At 46.2% G+C, this 17,378-nt stretch overlaps 1 protein-coding gene across 1 annotated transcript in view; it reads right to left on the bottom strand.

The window, feature by feature from the left end:
- The window catches only part of ASTN2 (astrotactin 2), a 582,654-nt gene extending 581,806 nt beyond the window's left edge, over positions 1 to 848 (bottom strand). The window contains exon 1 of the mRNA XM_053281800.1: positions 729 to 848. The gene's annotated coding sequence lies outside the window, so the exon portion shown is untranslated. The remainder of the gene's footprint in view (positions 1 to 728) is intronic.
- Between the last annotated feature and the right edge of the window lie 16,530 nt (positions 849 to 17,378).

Below are 17,378 nucleotides of genomic sequence, written 5' to 3' on the forward strand. Positions count from 1 at the left end.
GATAAGGCTGAGAGCGATTCCTGCCTGCAACCTTGGAGAAGCTGCTGCAAGTCTGGGTAAACGATATTGAGCTAATTGGACTGATGGTCAGACTCAGTAGAAGGCAGCTTTTTATGTTCCTAAGCTAAACAATGTTTTATTTATCCTTAATTTCAATGGGAGTACTTGGAGTAACTTTCCTCCACATGACAGTCACTGCAATTGCTGTTGCTTTATATACTGCCTAGAGACTAAACATTTAGATGGTATATAGGAATGTAATAAAGAAAGAACTGCTAGCTAACAGATAGTAATGCCTGTGGAATAAGGGTAAAGCACTTTCTGCATGCTTAAAGAAACTCTGCTATAGGTTCCAGGATAAAATATATGCAATTGCTGTTTTGTATACTGCCTTGAGACTAGACATTTAGGCACTATAGGAATGTAATAAATAAAGAACTGCCAGTTAACAGATAGTAGTGCCTGTAGAATGAGAATAAAGCACTTTCTGCATGCTTAGAGGAACTCTGCTGTTTATTCTAGGGCTGAGTCCTGTGACTAAAAAAGGATTCAAGAAGCAAACACACACACACCCCAGTCCCACCAGCTCAAATTAAACCAGATACTTGTAAGTACCATCTTATCAGTCTTTTTGACATGATTCCCCAATAAAAGAAGCCCTGCACAGACCTGTTACCAGGATAGGAGATAACACACCATGGACCCTAAAGAAAATATCAAATACTCACCTGCTCAGAAAACCCCTATTGCTGGTTCTAGCAGAAAGAGCCTCAAACCATTTCTTTGCCTAGGCCTGAGCTGTTCAGCTGTGCCCTATTTATAGACTTGCAAGGCCTGCTGGACGGGAGAAGCTATGGGACCCCAACCCTGTGAAACCTTACGCTGGCCCTTATGCCAGCAGCTCCAGGCCAAACTGACTTACTCATGAGTAGACCCATTGAAGATATGGCCCCATGAATTTCAATGGGACTACTCATGAGTAACTGCGTTTGGGGCAGCCCAAAAGGACTACTCATAACTTAGATTAAGGGGGCCATTGATTTGAATGGGATTACTTATGAGTAACAACTTGGCTCCTGAGGGTCTGTCCCCACAGCCCAATTACAAATATGTGTCCAGAGATGTGGCAGCCATTTGACCAGTGTCCATGCTGACTTCCGCTGAGCTTGTTATTTCTAGGTAAACAAGTGTTGGATTTCATTATGTATTTGGGCTTCATTATTTATGTGTTTATTTATTTCATTGTTTATGTGTGTCAACATTTATATCCCACTCTTCCTCCAAAGAGCCTAGCGTGGTGTACATAGTTATGTCAGTCCTCACAACAACCCTGTGAGGTAGGTCAGGCCAAGAGAGAAGCGACTGGCCCAGGGTCACCCAGTGAGTTTTATGGCCGAACAGGGATTTGAGCTTGGCTCTCTCTCTAGTCCTTGTTCATTACTAGCCCTTACACCACACTGCCTCCAGCCCTCCAGGGCTGACCTGGAGCAGGCGTTCATAACCTGGGGCCCATGGGATAGGTCCATAGGGTAGGTCCTGGGATGGGGGGAGGGGGAGTTTCAAGGAAAATTAAATATATAGCTAAAGGCAGCTCCACAAGAACATCATTTATAATCACATCCTTTATTTATAAATAAAGGATTGATTTTATATAAACGCATCACGTCCTTTCATTTTCTTTAATTTTAGTTCTACTTCCATTGTCAACACGCACAGAATTAAACTGAGTATTGTCTCCAGTTTTTATTGGGGTCTTGTGAAACTATATAAATGGAGTGATGTCCATAGGTGCAGAAAGGCTGCAAACCTCAGAGCCCTTCTGCATCTATGGACACCCCACCCACCCAATTCATATATGTTCATAAGACTCTAGTAAAATTTGGAGACAGTGCTCTGGATAGTTACTGCTGTGCCTGTCAACAATGGGAGTAAATTGAAAAGGGAACCCTTGGCCTGGTGTCTCCAGGAATAAGAGCAACAAGAGGACGAGGGAGACCTGGTGGTACAAGACAGCAGATGCCTCCTGCATTTATGATCACAAAGAATAATTGTTGCTAGGTGTGCCCTTGAGGAAAGCTGAAGCCAATGGAAATGTCTCTTTTTACATGCCTCTCACAGCCATGATCTTCTGTAAGCCCAAATTAAGTAGGACATATTTCCAGGTAAGTGTGCATATGTTCCAACTCTCAGGAGGCTGAGGGGCAGACATTCCACAGATCGATTCCTCAACTTCCCATCACCGAAGGCCTGTCCAGTCAAAATGGGTATGGAAACCCCCACCACCCTCGCCACGCTCTTCACAGTTAATGGTGGCTCAGCAAGGTAATCCACACAATCAAAAACTGGGTTCCACCCAGGTTTGGGAGCTGTATGTGCCTTCCAATTTTCGGTTGTGTGGAATCAAAGTAAGAGGAAAATCTGGGTAGACGTGATTGTGTGGCAGCAAGGTCACTTCTCCTCCTACCTTCAGCTTTCCACACAATCACTTCTACCCAGGTTTTCCTCTTACCTTGTTTCCACACAACTGGAAATTGGGAGGCACACACAGCTCCCAAACCAGCTTTGGAACACAGTTTGCGATTGTGTGAATGACCTCAATCTCTGCCACATGAAGGCAGTGGAGCCCAAGGCAGACTCAGTGAGCAGCAATGGGCCTATGTAGATTCTCAACCCTTGGCAGATGTCCAGAAATGCTATTCCCCGATGCAGTTCTGTCCGTGTTGTGGACAATATGAATATTCACATAATGTAAAGGATCCAAAAGGCCATCCAGTCCAATATCCAGCCATATGAAGAACCATCACCTTTTTTACATACTGCTATTATCATGGACTCCCTCTATCCAGCCTTCTAATGGAGTCCAGTTCTCAAGCTTGGGTCCCAAGATGATGTTGGACTACCACTCCCATCATCCCCTGTCACAATGGCCTCAGCCAGGAAGCAGCATTTGACACCTCACATCAGGTGCCAAAACATATCAGACTGGCCCTGCTCACAGGCTAATTGTGAAGGGGGCAGGGGAAGTGGGTAATGTTGCCAGAATCGATTCAGAAGAACTCAGACGGAGTCACAAATCATAACTGTAACCAAGACTTTATTTTAAGTTTACAGACATAAGACAAAAACAAAAAAACAAAAGACACTCAGTGGAAAGTAATCATGCTGGATGAGAAAGCAGAGATGCATACGTTGAACGGGTATCTTGGGATCCTGGGATCTGAGGAAGCCGGACGTCTCTGGATGCTGGAAAACAAAAATTGATTAACTTATCCCTGGTTGCTGGGCAAATTTCCCCCTCCCATTAGGAGTTAACTGAATGCCAAGGTAAGGCTTAATCCTTGGCTTTCAATGGCCGATTCATACGATTCTTCAGATCTAGGTTTAATGTGGGTTACCAACCTCAGAGTGATTGTGTGAATCCACACCAAAGGTTTATGGCCTGAGTTGAATCTGAGATCCCTGCCTTGGCACAGATTCATACAATCACACTTATGTTGGTAACCCACATTAAATCTAGATTCAAATTATAGTGTGAACCAGGCCTACGTGAGAATAATCTGCCGCTGTCACAACAGTTAATCCATGGGCTGGTCCACAGGACCCTAGACAGGGTTGGAGAGCTCTACCATTGTGAGAACAGGCTTATTTACGTCTTCTGTCTATCTCAGCTGGCCTTTTGGTTAATGCCTCTCCAGGCATCTTCCTAGGGACATCTTAACTAGGAAATACTTCAAGTATCAATAGAATCGGATTTTTAAAAAGGAGAGAGCCAAAAATAGCCACTTTGTTCTAAGTGGTAACAGGTGGAGCATTTTCCTGGCCTTAACCATTGCGGGAGCTACCGTTTTGGACAACCGCTGGCCTCATGCATCTTTCATCAAGCTGTGCAGAAGACGAGGGAGTGATTGCACAAATATCAATAAAGGCTTGGAATTTTCTTTCTGAAGTGGTTTTCAATTGGCCCGATTACCAACAATATGTATATACAGCAGTGATCGTTAGGACGCACTATATATGTATATACGAGATAGGGAACGATTTACACTGTCTGTAATGGATCTGACAAAATCCTGGGCCAGTGAGCAGAAGGCGGGGTGTGTGGGGGGGGGGGACACCAGTCATATTGCTCTACCGTGATGAAATTGGAGGTTTATATTTCACAGTCCAAGATCTACATCAGCATCAATAATTCTGCAAGGCAGAACACAGAGAGAGGTTTTCATAGTCCAAAAGAAAATACCACCAGATTAATTTTGCCCCTTAAACTGCCGTGTATTAAACTCCGTTCTGTGCCTGTATTTCATCCAGTCTCGAGGGACACCAATATAACCTGTGGTCTTGTCAGCTTTCACACACTCTAAAGCATGGATAAGCTGAGGTCAGCAAATCACTGGAAAGATTTCTAGGAGGTGGATGGGTGGGGGGCGTGTGGAGGAAAGAACACACCATGAAGTGTGCAGGAAGTGACATTTATGATTCAATTGGCAGGATTCTTTTCCATCATTGAGCCTTAAGCCACCCTGCAGTTTTATGGGGCACTGGGGAGCAGTGGATTATCCCCTAGGGGGAGAACAGATAAATGTTTAAACATCAGGAAGCCATAAACAAAACGTTTAAGAATCCTGGAACTCATTGGGGCCAAGCTGCTGAGTTTCATACCAAAATATTCTCTCTATGAGCAGCAATACAAATGGAGGAAGAATCCCAATATTGCAATGATCTTTACTAATTTTTCTGCGTCACTTTGGTCAAAAACATCCCGTGTGAGAGCTATTTCCCACCACACTTGCGCTTTCCCCTTTAAGAGAAACAAAAGCCCATTGGGCCCCTGTACCATCTTGGCAGGTGTGCACAGAATGTTGGGAAGTGTAGTCTTCAGGGAATGTTGGGAAGTGTATATACTTCGGGGAAGCCCTAGGAAAGACTACACTGCCTTCCAAGAGAGCTCTGTTACCCTTAAAGGTCTCCACTGACATCGGGAATGGCAGTTTCCATGGGGTAGGGGAAGGAGTTGTGTGTGTATTCAGCTTTGGCCAAAGCTTCACACAGACCTAATTACTCAGGAAGCTGCACATAGGGTTGATGGGGTCCATTGCATTGCCCACATGAACTGGCAGCAGATCTCCAGTTTTTCAATCAGGGGTCTTTCTCAGCCCTGCCTGGACTGAAGCTGAGACCTGTATGATCTACCACTGATCTATAACCCCTTCCAAGCATATGGAGCTGCCTTATACCGAGTCAGATCCTTGGTCCATTTTGTTAAGTATTGTCCACACTGACTGGCAGCAGCTCTCCAGGGTTTTAGGCAGGGGTTTCCCCCAACACTTCCTGGAGATGCTGAGGATTGAACCAGGGACCTTCCCCATGCAAAGCAGATGCTCTACCACCGAGCTGTGGCCCTATCCCTAAACTGCTGAGTTGTCCCACAATCATCACGGGGATGTGTCTACTTTTGAAGGCATTTAACTCACCCATGACTTGGCTCCTGTAGGGAAGAAAAGACCATCTGGTAGATTTGCTCCCTCCTCCCAAGGAGGCCAAGCTCACACCAACGCCCAAGAGTAATTGAACGAATGCACAACCAAATGCTAGAAATGCTGACCAGATGCTTAGTGAACTTAACTGCATTTAGAAGCCGACCTTTCCAGTGTTCTGTTTCTGATTATTTTAGAAATACTGCATATGTCTTGTTCACCCTCAGATTCCAATCTGAAGCCCCAGAGAAGGCCTGATCAGCCTCTTCTCTCTCTCTCCAGTTTATACTTAACAGTGTTCTAAGTTGCAATGATTTTCCACTGTTTGTTGGGGGATTCAACTCTCAACATTTCGCAATAGCTTTCTGCTAACTTCTTTTTGGCCATTACCATAAGTATGTAATACATACGAAGATGAAAGTCTTTTTGTTTCCCTTCTAATAAATGAAATGCATGTATTAAGCTGATTTAATTAAGAGCTGCTTTAAAAATGTTTAACCAGGGTAGAGTTATTAATAGAATACTTTTTGTTTCTAATGAGTCAAGAACCCAGTCCCTCTGGATTGCCTGTGTTGTTGTTTCTTCACCCTGCACATTATTAATATCAACAATCCACTGCCACAACATGTGGCAAGAGCCGAGTAGCTCAGATGGGTTTAGAAGGGATTAGGAAGTTTCACAGAGGGCAAGCTTAACAGGGGATCTTAGCCATCATAACCAAGTGGCAGGGCGACTCTTCCATCAGGCAAGGGGAAGCAGTTGCTTCAGGGAGCAGATTACTGGGGTGACAACCCAGTGAAAAGATGCCCCACCATAGCCATTGGAGCAGCTTTTTGGGACTGATCGGACCCTTGCTGACTTACCAAGGAGACCCTCTCTGTCTATATCTTCTACACATCTTGCATAAAGCCAGTGTAGTGTCATGGATAGAGTTTGTACTAGGACCGGGGAGACCAGAGTCTAAATCCCCATTCAAATCCCCATGAAACTCAGTGGGTGACTCTGGGCCAGCCCCTTCCCTGTCAGCATTACCTACCTCACAGGGTTGAGGATAAACGAAACCATGGACAGTGTTCTGGGCTCCTGCAGGGATAGAGGGGCGGGATATAAATGTAGAAAAACAATCAAAAAACATTAGAGAGAGAAGAATCTGCTGGCAACCTGCTACCCCTGCTAACTGGGCAAAGAGGCAACTTTTAACGTGGTGACTCTCTTTATTGAGCAGGGGGAGAGTAACTGGCCCTATCCACCTCCAGCACAGTACCTCTGGTGACTGTTGCTGATGTCTATCTTATGTTTCTTTTTAGACTGTGAGCCCTTTGGGAAAAGGGAGCCATCTTATTTATTTGCTATTTCTCTGTGTTTTTCTCTGTGTTTCTCTGCCATTTTTGGAAGGGTGGTAAAGAAACCGAATGAATAAATAAATAAATAAGATAACCTCCCTGCCCCCTACCCCAATGCACTTTCAGAGCTTGCAAGGGTTGGTTTTGAAAGGGGGCTGGCCCCCAGGCATGGGGCAAGGCAGAATGTTGCACCTCACTTCTGACAATGCAGTACTGTGGGCTAAGTGGGACCCCATCTTCAGTGGCAGAATCTCTCCCAGTGAATAGCAGAGAGCTATGACGTTCAAGCTTGCCCATTTTATTCTGGCTGGGGATCATGGGAGCTGTACTTCAAGAATAGCTGGGGAGCCAGGGTTGCCTACCCTGGCTCTAAAACGTAATCTAAAATGCAACGCTCTAAAAGTAAAGTCTAACTTAAGAGACTCTCTTGAGTGGAAGTCGGGGTAGGAGACAACCAGTACCGTTGCTGCCCAGACAAAGTCTCGGCCTGAACAAGAAGACTTGATAGCAGAGGTCCCCGGATGATACTGGACTACAACTCCAATCATTCCCAAAGGCCATTGCAGCTGGGGTGATGGGCATTGTAGTCCAACTTCATCCAAGGCTGAGAACCTCTGCTTTATAGGCAGGAACATAGGAAGCTGCCATATACCGAGTTAGACCATTGGTCTATCTAGCTCAGTATTGTCTACACAGACTGGCAGCGGCTTCTCCAAAGTTGTAGGCAGGAGCCAGCTCCATCTCCAGCCCTATCTTGGAGATGCTGCCAGGGAGGGAACTTGGAACCTTCTGCTCTTCCCAGAGCGGCTCCATCCCCTGAGGGGAATCTCTTGCAGTGCTCACACTTCTGGTCATATCTCATCCACATGCAACCAGGGCAGACCCTGCTTAGCTAAGGGGACAACTCATGCTTGCTACCGCAAGACCAGCTTTCCTCTTCCAGGTCAGAAAGAGCCACCTGGGAGGGGCAAAATTAATGTCAGAGCTGAGCTATAGGTATCCACCAAGCAGTCAAAGCTGAGAGGCCAAGCTGGGAATCAGACAAAATCCCAGCCTTCACAAGAAGCCTGCATAGCCCTTCCTGGTTAGGAGGGTCAATGGCTAGCCCAGGTAGGATTACCCACGCTGACTGGAACTATTCCTGGCTGGATCTAGCCCTTAAAACACAGCTGTCTTTGGCCCTCACAGCACATGTTGGACTACAAATCCTATAACCCCCGCCACAGTGGCCAGTTGTCAAGGTTGATAAGAGCTGTAGTCCAACATCAACCAGAAGGACCAAATTATGCAAACTTACCTTAAAATCTCCAGGTCTGCATACAGTCCTGAAGACTCCAGGCCAGTCCTAGGTTGGCATCCCAAACCTGAGAGGGCCGAGTCACATCGTACCGAGGAGGATTCTTTCCTGATCTAGGAAGATGCTTGCGCCGACCTGTAGTTCTGGTGGCATGCCACATAGGACATCAGTGCCTAGGAACATAGGAAGCTGCCTTATATAGAGTCAGACCATTGGTTTATCTTGCTCAGTACTGTCTACCCAGACTGGCAGCGGCTTCTCCTAGGCTGCAGGCAGGAGTCTTTCTTAGCCCTATCTCGGAGATGCTGCCAGGGAGGGAACTTAGGACCTTCCGCATGTAAGTATGCAGGTGCCCCATCTCCTAAGGGAAATATCTTACAGGGCTCACATGTAGCCTCCCATCCAAAGGCAAGCCAATGGGGACCCTGTTTAGCCAAGGGAACAATCCACGCTTGCTACCACACAAGACCAGCCCTCCTCCCACAGATCTGTGAGTTCCTGGTTCTAAACGTGTTGCTTCCAACACCACTGTCTGAAGGACAAACCGTTCCCAAGAAATACTTCAGTTGCCACTTTCTGACTTGATTGATTGATCCTTCTCTTATCCTGTTTTCTTGGGGAAGTTCGGAGCAGCATCCAAACACAAGACCTACCTTCCTTTTAGGACCCAACAGCTTCGTGTGTCCTCGGATCCTTGACTGGGCCCAACATTAAACACAATACATTGTCCTCTTCCCTGGAACACAAATTGGATCGAAGCTAGCCGCTCTCTCAAAGGCTGCCCTTCGAAGCCCTTTCACTGGAGCGATAAGTACATTTTAAAAAAATCTCTTTTTTTGCCCAAAGGCGTCTTTCCTTCCAGAGATAAAAGGAACTCTGAGTGCACAGAAGTCCTGAACTTCTTTGTTATTAATCAAGATTTGCATTAGCAGCTTAAACTTCTTTGAGCATTAAATATTCAGGCCCTGGAAGTGGGGGAAGAGAGAGTGAGGCAGGGAAATACTATGATCACTGCTCGGTTGTGGAGATGGCTGGCAGAATGGACCAAGGAAGCTGCAGACAGAATCTCTCTCCAGCAGGGCAGTCTGTACAGAAGGGGACTGGGAAAGACTCCTGTCTGAATTTCTGGACAGCCACTGCCAGGCAGTGTAGACAATACTGAGCTAGACCAGCATAGGAAGCGGCATTCGACCGAGTCGGACCATTTTATACACTGTTCAATTTTTATACCACCTCCCATAAGGCATCCCAAGGCAGCTTACATAAGTTAAAATACAATAGAATTCCATCAAAATCAGATCTAAAACCCTAAAATCATTTTAGCAGTAAAAACAACAACAACCACCCCACCATAAAAAAAAGACAAAAAAAGATGCAGGAGAGCTGAGAGACCTGGCAGCCCCCTAAGGGGTAAAAGCCTGAACAAGTAAAAAGTTCCTTAGGTGTTTTGTTTTGTTTTTAAAATAAAGCAGCCACAGATGTTAAAGAGTAGACATTAGTTGAAGGAGAGGAAAAAGAGGCGGCAGGGGGAAAGATGTGGTCTCCCAAGGTGCCCCCTGTAGGATCCGTTGCAATTGCTTCTTCATGCCCCTTCCTGGCAATGCGGGGTCCCTGCTTCCTTGGGTTCATTTGGAGAGTGGGAGAGGCATCCCCTTGGCACAGAACGGGGTGTCTTTTGGCAGACCTGCAGATGGCAGCCTGCTCGGTGTGGTCTTCAGGCATTTTTGGACAGCAGATAGCCATTATTATACCATCACTTATTGGTGATTGCTTTTGCACGACAGCTCTCTCTCTCTCTCTCTCTCTCTCTCTCTCTCTCTCTCTCTCTCTCTCTCTGGGTGTCAGTGGCCTGGCAAAGGACTCCACTGAACCCATTCTTGTACACAGCAGTGTTCCCACTGGAGCAGCTCCTAATTTTAGCCGATGGACAGAGTGTACCAGGTTGCCATCTAAATTCAATATTTTGAGCTCTCTCCTGTGCCCCATTTTCTTCTGAGCAGTGCTGATGGAATTGTATGACTCCAGGGGCCCATCTGACAGTATCTCATCTACACAGATGGGCAGCGGCTTCTCCAAGGTTGCAGGCAGGAGTCTCTCTCAGCCCTATCTTGGAGATGCTGCCAGGGAGGGAACTTGGAACCTTCTCCATGCAAGCAGGCAGGCGCTCTCCCAGAGCGGCCCCATCTCCTAAGGCCCCATCTCCTCCCCATCTTACAGCGCTCACATGTAGTCTCCCATCCATATGCAAACCAGGGTGGACCCTGCTTAGCAAAGTAGCTTCAGACACTTCTTGAATTTGGAAAGTCAGAAATTATGCCGTAGCAGGGTTTCGCAGACTGCTGGACAAACCATTTCCAAACCCTGTAGAACATACGAAGAAGCAGCCTTCTATCAAGTCAGAGGCATGGTCTATTGAGCTCAGTCTTGTTTAAACTGACTGGCAGCTGTTCTCCCTGGAAACAACATAAATTGAACCTGGGTCATTCTGCATGCCAAACATGCAATTCCACCCGGGAGGCACTGCCCCTTTCTAAGCATTTGAAGCTGCTCTTTACTTAGTCAGACAGTTGATCCATCTGGCTTACTATTGCCTACACTGACTGGCAGCAGCTCTCCACCGTTTCAGGCAGGGATCTTCCCGAGCCCTACCTGGAGATGCTGTCAAAGAGTGAACCTGGGACCTTCTGCATGCAGAGCTCATATTCTACCACTGAGCTACAGTCTTTCCCCGATTATATGAAGAACAAAACACGCAAGACAATTTATTGCCACTATTTTGCAGACAGAGATGCATAGTTAGCTGCTTTATACTGAGTCAGACCTTTGGTCTACTTCACTCAGGATTGTCTGCTCTGACTGGCAGCAGCTCTCCAAGGTTGCAGGCAGGAGTCTCTCCAAGCCCTCCCTGGAGATGCTGCTGGGATTGAACCTGGGACCTTCTGCTGCCAAAGCAGGAATTCTCTCCTGGAGATATGGGCCATTTTTAATATATGAAGCCTGGTCTACCTTGCTCAAAATTTACTGCGCTGTCCGGTAAAGACTCATCAAGTTTTGGGGGTAAGGATCTTTCCCAGGCCTGCCTGGAGATGCTGCCAAGGACTGAACCTGGGACCTTCGGCATGCAAAGCAGATGGTCTCCCATAGAGCTAAAAGTTAACGTGAGCTAACTTTCTGTTTCTCTTAACTTTGGCCTAGATACAACTCATTCACCGACTCACAGAAATACCTTTCTATTATAATCCAATATCCCTCCAGTCCCCCCAACCCAGATTGACATGCATTATTTTTTTTTTAAAGGCTGCTGGACTGCACCCAACCCCACCAAAGCCCGAGCCGAGACCTTGTCTGTCAAATGTGGGCCCAGAGGAAACTTCTACATCCCTGTTGTAAAAAACAAAACAAAACACCAGAATTAGAGATTTATGATTGAGATTCTGGCTGGAGTGGAGGGAACAGAGATGCTCTAATTAAATTCTGTGTGGTGGATATAATTAACCCATTTATTCATTTATTACCCTCCATACAGATAATGCAGGCAACGTTAATATCGCTCATTTATTAAGATCCTGTCACTGTCATGTTTGGCACGGGTCGTACATGGTGGGGAGGGTCCCCTGGGTGGCCGTTGGAGGCAGTGCTGGATGATGAGGCTTCATTTCAAGCAGCAGAGATGCTGCAAAGAGTCAGGCTTGAATGCAGTGGGCCTGGATGAACTCACCCTTCTTCTGTGAAGAATGGAATGGGGCCGCAGCTCATAGGAACACAGGATGCTGCCATATACTGAGTCAGAGCATTGGTCTATCTAGCTCAGTATTGTCTTCACAGACTGGCAGCAGCTTCTGCAAGGTTGCAGGCAGGAATCTCTCCCAGCCCTATTTTGGAGATGCTGCCAGTAAGGGAACTGGGAACCTTCTGCTCTTCCCAGAGCGGCTCCATCCCCTGAGGGGAAGATCTTACAGTGCTCACCCATGTAGCCTCTTGTCCAAATGGGTGAGCACTGTAAGATATTCCCTTTAAAGGATGGGACCGCTTGGGGAAGAGCATCTGCATGGAGAAGGTTCCAAGTTCCCTCCCTGGCAGCATCTCCAAGATAGGGCTGAGAGAGACCCCTGAATGCAACCTTGGAGAAGCCGCTGCCAGTCTGTGTATACAGTACTGAGCTGGATGGACCAATGGGATCATACAATTCCACCAGCACTGCTCACAAGAAAATGGAGGCAAGGGTAGAGCCCCAAATACTGAATTTAGACGACAAACCGGTATATTCCGTCCCTCTGCTAAAATTAGGAGCTGCTCCTCCAGGAGCAACGCTGTTGTCTACAAGAATGTATTCAGCGAACACACTGTAACCTACCTTGTAAACTTGGGGAGAAGCCACTGCCAGTCTGTGTAGGCAATACTGAGTTCGATGGACCAGTGGTCTGACTCAGTGTATGGCAGCTCCCAGTGTCCATCTAGCTCAGTATCAACTATATGGTCTGGCAGCGGCTCTCTACAGTTTGGGGTTGGGGTCTTTCCCAGGCCTGCTTGGAGATGCTGTCAGGGTATGAACCTGGTACCTTCTGCCTGCAGTAGAGCTTTGCTGGTCAATCTTTATTTGACTGCATCAATAAAGAATGATTGATTGCCTGCAGAGCAAATGCTCTTCCACTGAGCTGTGCCCTTCCCATGACTTCATACAGAATGCTCATTCAAAGTCCAGACTTATCCAATCCTTGTTGGGTCCCCTTAACATTCCTCTGATGTTTTGGGTAATGGGAATCCTCCAGATTCAATGCAGGTTGCCTGAGGTAACATCTGGTGGCATATGGAACAAGACAGACAGACAGAGGACCCCAATGCATTTGGATTGGTTTTTACAAAAGTCAATGAAAATGGTATGCAGTTGTCCTCGAGCAGGAATTCCTAAGTTCGAGCCCCTAGCTGTTGCTTGACTATAACTCCCATCATCCCCTGTTATGATGCCATGGTGGCTGGGGCTGATGGGAGTTAGATTCAGTTAGAGCAGGGCTGGAGTTTCCAACCTTAGGTCCTGTGATGCACTTGGACTCTAAGTCCTTGTAACCCCTCCAGCTGCTGTTGGACGAATTGACTGATTAAGTGCTGTCAAGTTGGTGTCGACTCTTAGCAACCACATAGAGAGATTCTCTCCAGGATGATCTGTCTTCAACTTGGCCTGTAAGCTCTCTCGGTGGTGCATTCATTGCTGTCGTCATTGAGTCCATCCACCTGGCTGCTGGTTGTCCACTTCTTCTCTTTCCTTCAACTTTTCCCAGCATTATGGACTTCTCAAGGGAGCTGGGTCTTCGCATAATGTGTCTGAAGTATCATACTTTCAGCCTGGTCATTTGTGCCTCAAGTGAAAATTCTGGTTTGATTTGTTCGATGATCCATTTGTTTGTTTTCCTGGCTGTCCATGGTATCCTCAAAAGTCTCTTCCAGCACCAAAGTTCAAAAGCATTGATGCTTTTTCTATCTTGCTTCTTTGAAGTCCAGCTTTCACATCCACAGAATGTCACAGGGAAAACCATGGTCCAAATGATTCTAATTTTTGTAGGTGTAGGCACGTCACGGCATCTAAATATCCTTTCCAAGGCCTTCATTGCGACCCTACCAAGTGCTAGTCTGTGGCGTATTTCTTGACTGCTGGATCCTTGACTGTTGACGGTCGATCCTAAAAGGCAGAAGCTATTTACCACTTCAGTGTCTTCATTATCCATTCCGAGGCTGGTTGCTGTACCCGTTGTCATTAGTTTAGTCCTCTTTACATTTAGTCATAGTCCCATTTTTTCACTGTGCTGCTTGGCTTTCATTACTAGAGCTTGCAGATCATCCACATTCTCAGCTATCAGAGTGGTGTCATCAGCATAGCGCAGGTTATTGATGTATCTTCCTCCAACTTTAAAACCACTCTCGTCTTCTTCCAATCCAGCTTCTCTCAGTATATGTTCAGCATATAAATCGAATAAAGAGGGAGAAAGTATACCGCCTTTGCCGATCTGGAACTAGTCTGTTTCACCATGTTCTGTCTGGACTGTGGCTTCCTGTCCTGTGTATAGGTTTCTCAAGAGAATAATAAGATGTTCTGGGATGCCCATTTCCCTAAAGATATTCCCCAACTTGACATGGTCAATGCAATCAAGGGCTTTTCTGTGGTCAACAAAGCACATATTGACATATTGTTGGTATTCTTTGGCTTTCTCAATTATCCAGCATGCATCAGCAATGATGTCTCTTGTTCCTCGGCCTTTTCTGAAACCAGCTTGAACATCCGGCATTTCCCTTTCCATGTAGGGCCCTAATCTTTGTTGGATGATCCTGAGCATTATTTTGCTAGCATGTGAAATTAAGGATATTGTGCGATGGTTTGCACAATATGTTACATCTCCTTTCTTTGGTATGGGTAAGTAGACTGACCTCTTGCAATCTGTTGGCCACTATGTTGTTCTCCAAATTTGCTGGCATCGTTTGGTTAGAGCCTTGACTGATTCTTCTTCTGTTGCTTGCCATACTTCTATAGCTATTCCATCAATTCCTGTAGCTTTCTGACTTGGTAATTACCGGAGTGCTGATCTAACCATCTTCCCATACTGGAAGTTCTTGCAAATAGGGAATATCTTCTAGAGTATCTTAGATGTTGACATCCCTGTTGTATAGATTTTTCAATATACTCCTTCCATCTCTGTTTGATCTTCTCTGAATAAGTTACTATCTGTCCTTTGGCATCCCTTCACATACCAATTCGAGGCTGGAACCAAGTTCTGAGTTCCGAGATCTTTTGTTTTTCCTTGTCTATTTCCATCCTCAAGGTCTTTACTGATGTCATTGTAGTACTGCTCCTTGTCTCTTCTCACAGCTTTCTGAAATTCCCTATTAAGTTCCTTCCTGAGGTCTTTTTCTTTCTTAACTTTGGCTTCTCTCCTCTTCTTGGCAATTTCCACCATCTGTTCTGACATCCATATTGCTTTCTTCTGTTTCTTGGTCTTTCGCAGTCTCTTTTCACATTCGTCCTTAACAACCTCTTCAATTTTATTTCATTGGACTGTTGGACTACAACTCCCATAATCCCCAGCCACAGTGGCCAATAATCGAGGATGATAGGAGCTGCAGTCTTACAACAGCTGGCAGACCAACGTTGAGCAGTCCCGATGTAGCTGAAAGCAAGATGTTCTTCCTTTGTTGACCCCCTGCCTCCATCCCCCCATCTTCTTTGGTCTCCTCCATATCTAATTTAAGCATCTGTAAGTTCTTTGGGGCAGTGACTCATCTTCCTGTGTGCTATCAGGCACTATGTACATTGACAACCCTGTGTTAATCACCCTCATTACCACCTGCTTACCTGCTTTGACCTGGATTGATATTGACAGCATTGAATTCTGAAGTTAAGGAGAGGGAATGGATGGGGGGGGGAGTTCTCTCTCCTCTTCTCCCCCTAATTGGAGAAGACTGCTCCTCCTGCAGGAGATTTGCCCACCCAAAGGTGCACGAATGTGCTTGCAAGCAATTCTCCACAGATTCCTGCATATAATGTGTGTCCTAAATACATATTCATTTGCTAAAATAGAACAAGCCTATTGAGCAATATCGGACTGAGACGGTATTGTTAACGCACACAGATTTCTTCCACACATACCTTAATATGCAGTGCCTCTGTGTTGAATGGAGATGGTCCTAAGTCACTTTGGACAGAACCGCTACCTGAGTTGGGTCCGTTGCTTAGAGGAGGGAAGCCCTGCTTTGCCAGCAGAAGTGTCCTACATTCAATGCCTGCCAACATCTCCATGCTGGATGGGAGATACCCTGAAAGACACTTGCTTGGTTCAGACATAACACAGAAATGTGGGTCCAATGAACCTGCGGTTCTGCACACACACCCCTGTCTCGCCACCCATCTGCATTCGGGTGTTGGGGAGAGCCTTCTCCCCCAACAGGGGAGGTGGTCGTGGGGGCTTCCTTCTTAATAGAAGGACAGCCTGTACAGCCAATCAGGCCAGAGTTGAGGGGGGAACTTCCTCCCTTAACTCTGGCTCTGTGGTGCCCAAATTGCAGTGCCAGCTTTCAGATGTAACTCTGGCACCACAGAAATGGAGTTAGCAACAGCGAAACTCCACTCTGACCGAAGCTCCATTCTAACTGCAGGTTGCTTTCCCCCGCAAACTCCATTGCCTCAAATTCAGACATTTGGAATGGGAAACCGGAGGTGAAGGGTCCTCCAGTTTCCCGTCACGTCTGAACCGGGCCTCGATCAGCCAGTACAGTAAGCTCAGGCATGTAATAAGGTTGGAGCGGGCCCTAAGACCAAAAAAAGATGAACCCCACCTGTTATCCTTTCTCCTCTTCCCCTACCCCATATCTTTACTACAGAAGGAATATAAGGACATGATGAAATTTATTTCTAAAACATACCTCCCTATCACCATGGATCCAGACACTAACACATGTGGGTGGGAATTCCTCTGGTTACGCTGCATTTACGTACTGCTTAGTGGGCACTGGGTGTGCTTTAGACTCCATCATAGCAGCAAGCTGTGGATCAAGGTGCTGGGGAATGCAAAAGTAAGGGGGTGGTTCCTCCCCACCTGTGGGCTTCCTTGATGTACCCGGTGGGCCACTGTGAGAAGCAGGATGCTGAACTAGATGGGCCTTGGGCCTGATCCAGAAGGGCTGTTCTTAATTCTTATGTTCACTTCACAGTACGGAAGCCAACATTCATCCCATCCCAACATTTGTTCCCCTCCCAAAAGGGAGCCCAAAGAGGTCCACAAGTCTGAAACAAATATCAACACAACCATCTCAAGAATGGGAAACCACCTTCCAGTCACCAAGAGGGGATGATAAAACCATCAACAATACTTTCGTTCGATATTTAACAAAATGAGGAGAGTTCAATTAATAAGCGCAATGGAAAATTCATGAGCACGATACCATTATAAATCTCCGGCCCACTGTGATGTACGTTCATGAACACAAAATCAATACCTGCCTGCAAACATTTCCAAAAAGGAGACAATCATAAAACATGCAACATATATTGGGCATGCATACTGTGTAAAGCCTGTGTTTTTAGACTCCTGCTCCAGAAGCCGATGTGCCCGAATATTGGGACACATTGCAGCAAAGCAGTCCACGTTCAAGTCCAAAAAAGGAAGGCCAGCTTAGACCTTGAATGAAACCAAAAGGGCATAATTCTAGCTTAGGGTTGCCAACTCTAACTGAAGTGGTTCCTGGAGAATTTCTTCCCCAATATTTTTCACAGCCATTAAC

Source organism: Hemicordylus capensis, chromosome 17, assembly GCF_027244095.1.
Source record: "Hemicordylus capensis ecotype Gifberg chromosome 17, rHemCap1.1.pri, whole genome shotgun sequence".
NCBI classification, from domain to species: Eukaryota; Metazoa; Chordata; class Lepidosauria; order Squamata; family Cordylidae; genus Hemicordylus; species Hemicordylus capensis.